This window comes from Saccopteryx leptura, chromosome X (genome assembly GCF_036850995.1).
Source record: "Saccopteryx leptura isolate mSacLep1 chromosome X, mSacLep1_pri_phased_curated, whole genome shotgun sequence".
In the NCBI taxonomy this organism is placed as follows: Eukaryota; Metazoa; Chordata; class Mammalia; order Chiroptera; family Emballonuridae; genus Saccopteryx; species Saccopteryx leptura.
This window is the reverse complement of record NC_089516.1, coordinates 108,893,752-108,902,603: the sequence shown is the minus strand read 5'-3', so window position 1 is coordinate 108,902,603 and position 8,852 is coordinate 108,893,752. Positions and strand designations below refer to the sequence as shown.

General features: G+C 36.4%; 1 non-coding gene across 1 annotated transcript; it reads left to right on the top strand.

Moving 5' to 3' along the window:
- Positions 1-5,576: 5,576 nt before the first annotated feature.
- On the top strand, positions 5,577-5,681 carry LOC136386602 (U6 spliceosomal RNA). Its single transcript, XR_010747971.1, has one exon. It is a non-coding gene; the product is annotated as a U6 spliceosomal RNA (small nuclear RNA).
- The last annotated feature ends 3,171 nt before the right edge of the window (positions 5,682-8,852 follow it).

The window sequence follows — 8,852 nt, the reverse complement described above, 5'->3', positions numbered from 1 at the left end:
AGAGGCTGTCTTTACTCCATTGTATTTCCTTACCTCCTTTGTCAAATATCAGTTGTCCATAGAGCTGTGGGTTTATTTCTGGGTTCTCTATTCTGTTCCACTGATCTATATGCCTGTTCTTATGCCAGTACCAGGCTGTTTTGAGTACAATGGCTTTGTAGTATAATTTGATATCAGGAAGTTTGATACCTCCCACTTTATTTTTCTTTTTTAAGATTGCTGAGGTTATTCGTGTTCTTTTTTGGTTCCAAATTAATTTTTGGAATATGCATCACCAGATTTCTTAGCAGAAACTTTACAAGCCAGAAGATAGTGGACCCTAATATTTAAAGTATTAAAAGAGAGGAATTACCATCCATCAAAGAATACTATATCCATCAAAGCTATCCTTCAAATATGAAGGGGAAATAAAAACATTCACAGATATAGAGAAGATGAGGAAATTTATCACCAGAAAACCCCCACTTCAGAAAATACTAAAGGGGATTATCCAACCAGATACAAAGAACAAAACAAAACAAAAATATAAGTAAAAGCTTCAACAAGATCACAATAAAAACAAGGATAATCTGTGACAACAAAAATAAAAAAAGAGAAAGGACAAAGATTATCAGTGGCAAAGGAGGATGGAGTGCAGAAGCACTCATGAGATAATGGACTACAGTGAATATGATATATATACTTTTAATTACCTAATGGTAACCACCCTTGAAAATACCACTACTAAAACTCATAGCTTAAAAAAAGAAGAAACAGAGGAAGGAAGTATGAAATACCACCAAACAAAAGCAAATGACAGAAAAACAAAAGAAAAGAACCAAATAATAAACACAGCTATTAGAAAGTAATATATAAAATGGCAGTAGGAAACCTTCAACTGTCAATAATTAAAGTAAATGTAAATGGATTGAATTCACCAATAAAAAAGCACAGAATAGCAGAGTGCATCAAAAAAGAAAATCCAACTGTATGCTGTCTTCAAAAAACACATCGAACCTACAAAGATAAAAACAGATTCAAAGTGAAAGGTTGGAAAATGATTCTCCAAGCAAATAATATCCAAAGAAAAGCAGGTATAGCCATACTCATATCTAACAATGCTGACTACAAGACAACAAAGATAACCAGAGAGAAAGGTGGTCACTTGATAATGATAAAAGGACATTGAATTAAGAAGAAATAACACTTCTTAATATGTATGCACCAAACCAAGGAGCGCCAAAATCTACTAATTGATGTCAAAATAAAAACCGACAAAAATACAATCGCTCTGGTAGAACTCAATACACCACTGACAGTTCTAGATTGTTCTTCCAAACAGAAGATCAGTAAAGAATTATTTACCTTAAACGAAACACTAGAACAATTGGATATGATCGACATCTACAGGACATTCCATCCCAAAATGTCAGAGTATTCATTTTTATCCAGTGTACATAAAACATTTTCAAGAATAGACCATATGTTGGGCCACAAAACTAACATCAACAAATTCAGAAAGACTGAAATTATACCAAACATATTCTCTGACCATAAGCCTTTGAAACTGGAATTCAACTTCAAAAAGAAGAAAAAAACCCCACAAAAATGTGGAAATTAAACAACATACTTCTAAAAAATGACTGGGTCAAAAAAGAAATAAAAACAGAGATCAAAAGATATTTACAGACAAAGGAAAATGACAACACCACATATCAGAATCTCTGGGATGCAGTGAAAACAGTAATAAGAGGGAAGTTCATATCATTACAGCATATATGAACAATGAAGAGAGAGCCCAAGTAAACAACTGAACATCATATCTTAAGGAAATAGAAAGAGAAGAACAAAGACAACCCAAAACCAGCCAAAGAAAGAAAATAATAAAAATTAGACCAGAAAGAAATGAAATAGAGAACAGAAAAACTATAGAAAAAATCAATAAAACAAGGAGCTGGTTCTTTGAAAAGATAAAAAAAAAATGACAAACTTCTGGCAAGACTCACTAGGGAAAAAAGAGAAAGGACTCATGTAAACAAATCCAAAATGAAAAAAGATAAATTACCACAGATATCATAGATATACAAAAGATTATTGTAGAATACTCTGAAAAACTATATGCCACCAAATTTAACATTCTAGAAGAAGTAGACAAATTCCTAGAGCAATGCAATCTTTCTAGACTGAATCATGAAGAAGTAGAAAGCCTAAACAGACCCATAAGCAGGAAATAGAAACAACTATCAAAAACCTCCCCAAAATAAAAGTCTGAGGCCCTAGGGCTATACTAGTGAATTATACCAAACATTCAAAGAAGATTTGGTTCCTATCCTTCTCAAAGTCTTCCAAAAAATTAAAGAAGAAGCAGTACTTTCAAATATATTTTATGAGGCCAACATAACGCTCATACCAAAACCTGGCAAGGACAACACAAAAAAAGAAAACTGCAGACCAATACAATATCTCTAATGAATACAGGTGCAATAATTCTAAACAAATACTAGCAAATCAAATACAATAACACATTAAAAAAATAATTCACCACGATCAAGTGGGATTCATCCCAGAAATACAAGCATGGTTTACCACACATAAAATAACATAATACAGTATATCAGGGGTCAGGAAACTTTTTGGCTGAGAGAGCCATGAACGCAACATATTTTAAAATGTGATTCCATGAGAGCCATACAAGGACCCGTGTATGTTAGGCATTATCCAATAAAAATTTGGTGTTGTCCCGGAGGACAGCTGTGATTGGCTCCAGCCACCTGCAACCATGAACATGAGTGGTAGGAAATGAATGGATTGTAATACATGAGAATGTTTTATATTTGTAACATTATTTTCTTTTATTAAAGATGTGTCTGTGAGTCAGATGCAGCCATCAAAAGAGCCACATCTGGCTCGTGAGCCATTTGTTCCCGACCCCTGCACTATATCAATAAAACAAAGAATGAAAACCATATAACTATCAACAGATGCAGAAAAGGCATTCGATAAAATACAACATCATTTTATGTTTAAAACATCAACAAAATGGGTATAGAAGGAAAATACCTCAACATAATAAAGGTCATTTATGACAAACCATCAGCTAACATCATACTAAATGGTAAAAAACTGAAAGCTTTTCCTCTAAATTCAAGAACAAGACAAGGTTGCCCACTCTCTCCACTCCTATTCAACATAGTGCTGGAAGTTCTAGCCAGAGCAATCAGACAAGAGAAAGAAATAAAAGGCATTCATATGGGGAATGAAGAAATGAAGCTTTCACTATTTGCAGATGATACAATCCTGTATATAGAAAACCCCAAAGACTCCACAGAAAGGCTATTAGAAACAATAAACCAATACAGTAAGGTTGCAGGATACTACATTAATATACAGAATTCTATTGCTTTCTTATAAGCCAACAATGAAACTTCAGAAAATGATTAAAAAATATATAATCCCCTGTACAGGTCCAACAACAACAATAGCAAAAGAAAACCCACCTAGGAATAAGTATAACAAAGAATGTAAAGGACCTATATGATGAAAACTACAAAGCATTATTAAAGGAAATTGAAACAAACACAATGAAATGGAAAAATATTCCTTTTTCTTAGATAAGAAGAATAAATATAGTTAAAATGGCCATATTACCCAAAGCAATATACAAATTTAATACAATTCCCATCAAAATTCCAATGTCATTTTTTAAAGAAATGGAACAAAAAATCATCAGGTTTATATGGAACCACAAAAACCCCGAATAGCTAAAGTAATCCTAAGGAAAAACAATGAAGCTGGAGGCATTACAATACCTGATTTTGAATTATACTACACAGCCACGATAATTAAAGCAGCCTGGCATTGGCAGACAAACAGACACACAGACCGATAGAATAGAATAGAGAGCCCAGAAATAAAACCACATATGTATGGTCAAATCATCTTTGATAAAGGAGCCAAAAATGCACAATGGAGAAAAGAAAGCCTCAATAAATGGTGCTGGGAAAACTGGAAAGCCACATGCAAAAGAATGAAACTTGACTACAGTTTGTGTTCTTGCACAAAAATTAATTCAAATTGGATCAAAGACCTAAATATAAAATCTGAAACAATAAATTACATAGAAGAAAACATAGGTACTAAACTCATGGACCTTGGCTGAAGAGAACATTTTATGAATTTGACTCCAAAGGCAAGGGAAGTTAAGGTAAAGATTAATGAATGGGACTACATCAGACTAAGAAGCTATTGCACAGCAAAAGAAACTGACAACAATACAAACAGACAGCCAACTAAATGGGAGATGATATTTTCAAGCAACAGCTCAGATAAGGACCTAATATCCAAAATATACCAAGAACTCACAAAACTCAACAACAAACAAACAAACAATCCAATAAAAAAATGGGAAGAGGACATGAACAGACACTTCTCCCAGGAAGAAATGCAAATGGACAATAGATATATGAAAAGATGCTTATCTTCACTAGCTATTAGAGAAATGCAAATCAAAACTACAATGAGATACCACCTCACACCTGTTAGATTAGCTATTATCAACAAGACAGGTAATAATAAGTGTTGGAGAGGCTGTGGAGAAAAAGGGACCTTCATTCAATGTTGCTGGGAATGTAAAGTAGTACAACCATTATGGAAGAAAGTATGTGGTTCCTCAAAAAATTAAGAGTAGAACTACTGTATGACCCAGCAATCCCTCTAATGGGTATATACCCCCAAAAGTCGAAAACATTTGTACGTAAAGACACATGCAGCCCCATGTTCATTGCAGCATGGCTCACAGTGGCCAAGACATGGAAACAACCAAAAAGCCCTTCAATAGAGGATTGGATAAAGTAGAACTGTTATGTATATACAATGAAATACTACTCAGCCATAAGAAATGATGACATAGGATCATTTATGACAACGTGGATGGACCTTGATAACATTATACTGAGTGAAATAAGTAAATCAGAGAAAACTAAGAACTATATGATTCCATACATAAGTGGAACACAAAATTGAGACTCATGGACATAGATAATAGTGCAGTGATTATAAGGGGGAGGAGAAGTGAGGAGAGGGACTGGGTGGTGCAGAGGAGGGGCATAAAGAGAAACAAATAAAAGGTGACGAAAGATGATTTGACTTTGGGTGATGGGTACACAACATAATTGAATGTCAAAATGATGTGGAGATGTTTTCTCTAAATTTATGTACTCTAGTTGACCAATGTCACCCCATTAAAATTAATTGTCTAAATAAATTAAAAATATAACAAAAAGAAAACAATGGCAAATCAGTCTTGTCTGATTTTTTTATTGTAAATGTTTGAATTACATTTATTACATGTCTATCACTTTATACTGTTGGTTAACATGAAGTCAAATAGTTTCTTTGCAGATGTGCTGGAGTAGGATGCATCACCTTCATGGGAGGTCCAGTCTGATTCTGATTGTGGTGAGAAAGAGAGACTCTGATCAAGGATTTGGAGAGAAATGTACCTCTGCAGTGAGAGTGAGCAGAACTCTGACTTGAACATGCAGATCTTAATTTTGAGAGATGAACTTCTGAAAAGAAGCAGTTAAAGTTGGAAATTAGTGCTCACTTCAGCAGCACATATACTAAAATTGGAACAACACAATAGATTAGCATGGCTCCTGTGCAAGAATGACATGTAAATTCGTGAAGCATTCTGTATTGTATTTTGGAACCTACTTCTGCTTTTTGTGTGTACAGATTTTGATCTGTTATATTTGGCAGCAGTATTAAAATGGTGAGTAAAGAAAAAGAAATAAAATTGGGAATTAACTGAGGGATTCCTTTCTCATGTAAGTGAGTGCATTTAAAACTTTAAGAAACTGGCCTGACTTGTGGTGGCGCAGTGGATAAAGTGTCAACCTGGAAACGCTGAGGTTGCCGGTTCAAGGTCCTGGGCTTGCCTGGTCAAGGCACATATGGGAGTTGATGCTTCCTGCTCCTCCCCCCTTCTCTCTCTCCCCTCTCTATAATGAATAAATAAAATCTTTAAAAAAAACTAAAACTTTAGGAAACTTTCTGTAGGACATAGAGACAGAGCTGTTTAAAATGAGCTTGGACAGGAGGTAAAGGAACTTCAAACAAAGCAAGGAGGTATCTGAGCTTTAAAGGCTCAATTTTAACTGAAAATAAGCCTCTCTTGTTTGGTTAAGCCAATATAACTAACTTGGATAAAGATAAATCAGAATCTAGGCAAACATGTGAATTAAAGGTACTAAAACAAATATACTTCTGTGGGTGACATTTTGATGCTTCCCCTCAGTTATTGAAGGCTCCCCAAGTGACAGTCAGTGTACATACCTTCTGCTGATTTTCACACCAGCAGCACTAAAGCATATTCTTATCCCCATTTTACAAATGGGGAAACTGAGACTCAGAAATGTGTGGTGACTTGTCTAGCACTGTACAGATAACAAGTGGTAGGCTTTGAATCCAGCTTGGCCTAACTCTATAACATGTCTTAGTTGGCTTGGGCTGCCATAACAAATGACCACGGACTTGGGTGGCTTAAATCAAAATTATTTTTCTCATAGTTCTGGAGGCTGGACCCTGAGACCCTGCCCAACCTAACTAATGTTCCCACCTGATCAAGGTGCTTGCTGGTTTGGTTTCTCCTGAGGGCACTTTGACTTGCGTTGGTTGCCTTCTCACTATGACTTCACATGACTCTTCTTCATACACACACCTTCCTGATATCACCTTTTTCTAAGGATAGCAGTCAAATTGAACTAGAGCTATGCCCATATGACTCTTTAGTTACCTCTTTAAAGGCCCCATCTCCAAATATAGTCATGTTGGGAGTTAGGGCTTCAGCCTATGAATTGGGGGACATCACAAATTATGAATCAGTCTGTAAGACCACCCTGGCCTACTATTCCTTAGCTGCAGTCTCAAGGGGATCTTGGACAGGACTTAAAATAAAATAAGATCATATGGGGCCTACTCTGGTCAGATGGCTGGGTATAACTGAAAGGATTGTTTACTCTGATGAAATTTAAGAACTCTTAAATGTGTTGGAAAGCAAAACCACAGTGCCTGCCAAGGCTGGGGTTTGAAAATAAATCTGTCTTTGAGAGGATATAAGTTACAGCAAAAATTATTAACAGATAAGAGATTTTATATTTTTGGATGTGCTATAATAGGGATTTGTTCACTTCAATTTAAATTACTCATTATAGTTTTTTCTTATAAACAAATAGCTCAGATTTTTATTTATCCTCTGACTGAAACCATGTCTATTTTACACTCGCTCCTTGGTTGACAGGCAGTTAGCTCGGTTACAGCTGGCAAATATTGGTTCCTTCCAGTACTCACTGGCACTGAAAGTTTAAAGCTGAGGTAAAATTTCCATGCAAGACCTTCAAAGCCTATGTAAGAATTCTCTTAAATCCTGAACAATAGTAACAGAACTCAAATGACAAATGCCATTTGTAGTAAGCCTTAATTGACCACACAATTGCAACCTGTGCTTGGGGTCTGGCTCTGACTCAGTTCTGGGGTCCCACTGTTGGCAAGCTGTTTCAAGATCTTGCTTCCCCACGATGGAAGCAGAATATAAAGGCCCATTAAATGTATATCACATTTGTTACTTTCCTCAAAGGACTGCACTTGTCACTCCGTCATAAGAGGAAGTTGGGTTTGTCTGATATCCTATTCTTCATTGTCAGATTGATAGAGTGCCCTGTGTACCTTAAAATCTTTGTCAACTGATTATTTTCCTTTTTTATTTCAGGATTTTTCTAGGTTTAAAAATAAACAAGTCTCTAATTTCTGACCATAGTTACTCCTATTTTAAGTGCTACTTTATGCTCACTTTCTCATTTATCAGTCTTCTAATAATTTTCCATGAGCAGGATTCATATGCAGCAAATCTAGAAATCAGCCATGCCAATACAGACACCTTCCCACCATTCTCTCTACTGGAGGAATACTTCTTACCTCCATTGGGAATTTAAATTATGCTCCCATCCCATGGTGGGCTTATATTCTTGCCTGGAAAGCAACTAATTTTGCTTCCCACACACCTTAAAGTTTAAGGTATTATATATGGTCTACCGGAAAGTTCTGTCCGTTTCTATCACAACAAGTTTCGACACATAAGCACATGTTTATTTGGCGCATGTGTGCCTCTCTATTTTTATCACTTAATGTATACATCTGACGTAGCAAATTAACTAAAACAAAGTTGATTCACATTAGTCTTATGTGTGAAGCGATAGTGTACCCATTGCTACTGATAAAGTTCATTTACGCCCTGGCCGGTTGGCTCAGTGGTAGAGCAGTGGCCTGGCATGCAGGAGTCACGGGTTCGATTCCCGGCCAGGGCACACAGGAGAAGTGCCCATCTGCTTCTCCCCCCCTCTCCCTCTCCTTCCTCTCTGTCTCTCTCTTCCCCTCCCACAGCCAAGGATCCATTGGAGCAAAGTTGGCCCAGGCACTGAGGATGGTTCTGTGGCCTCTGCCTCAGGTGCCGCTCTGATTGCGGCAGAGCGATGCCCCAAGATGGGCAGAGCATCGCCCCCTGGTGGGCATGCCAGGGGGGATCCGGTCCGGCGCATGCGGGAGTCTGTCTGACTGCCTCCCTGTTTCCAACTTCAGAGAAATACAAAAAATAATAATAAATAAATAAATAAATAAATAAATAAATAAAGTTCATTTACGCCACTGTAATTTTTAAAAATTTCAACAAGGAACAAATGCTACAGAAGCATGTCTGTCACATCCACCATATTCCCTGGACTTAGCACCCTCTGACTATCACTTGTTTTTGTCCTCACAAATTTTTTGAAGGGCAAAAAATTCAAAAATGAAGAAGATATCAAACAAGCACTGGTTCA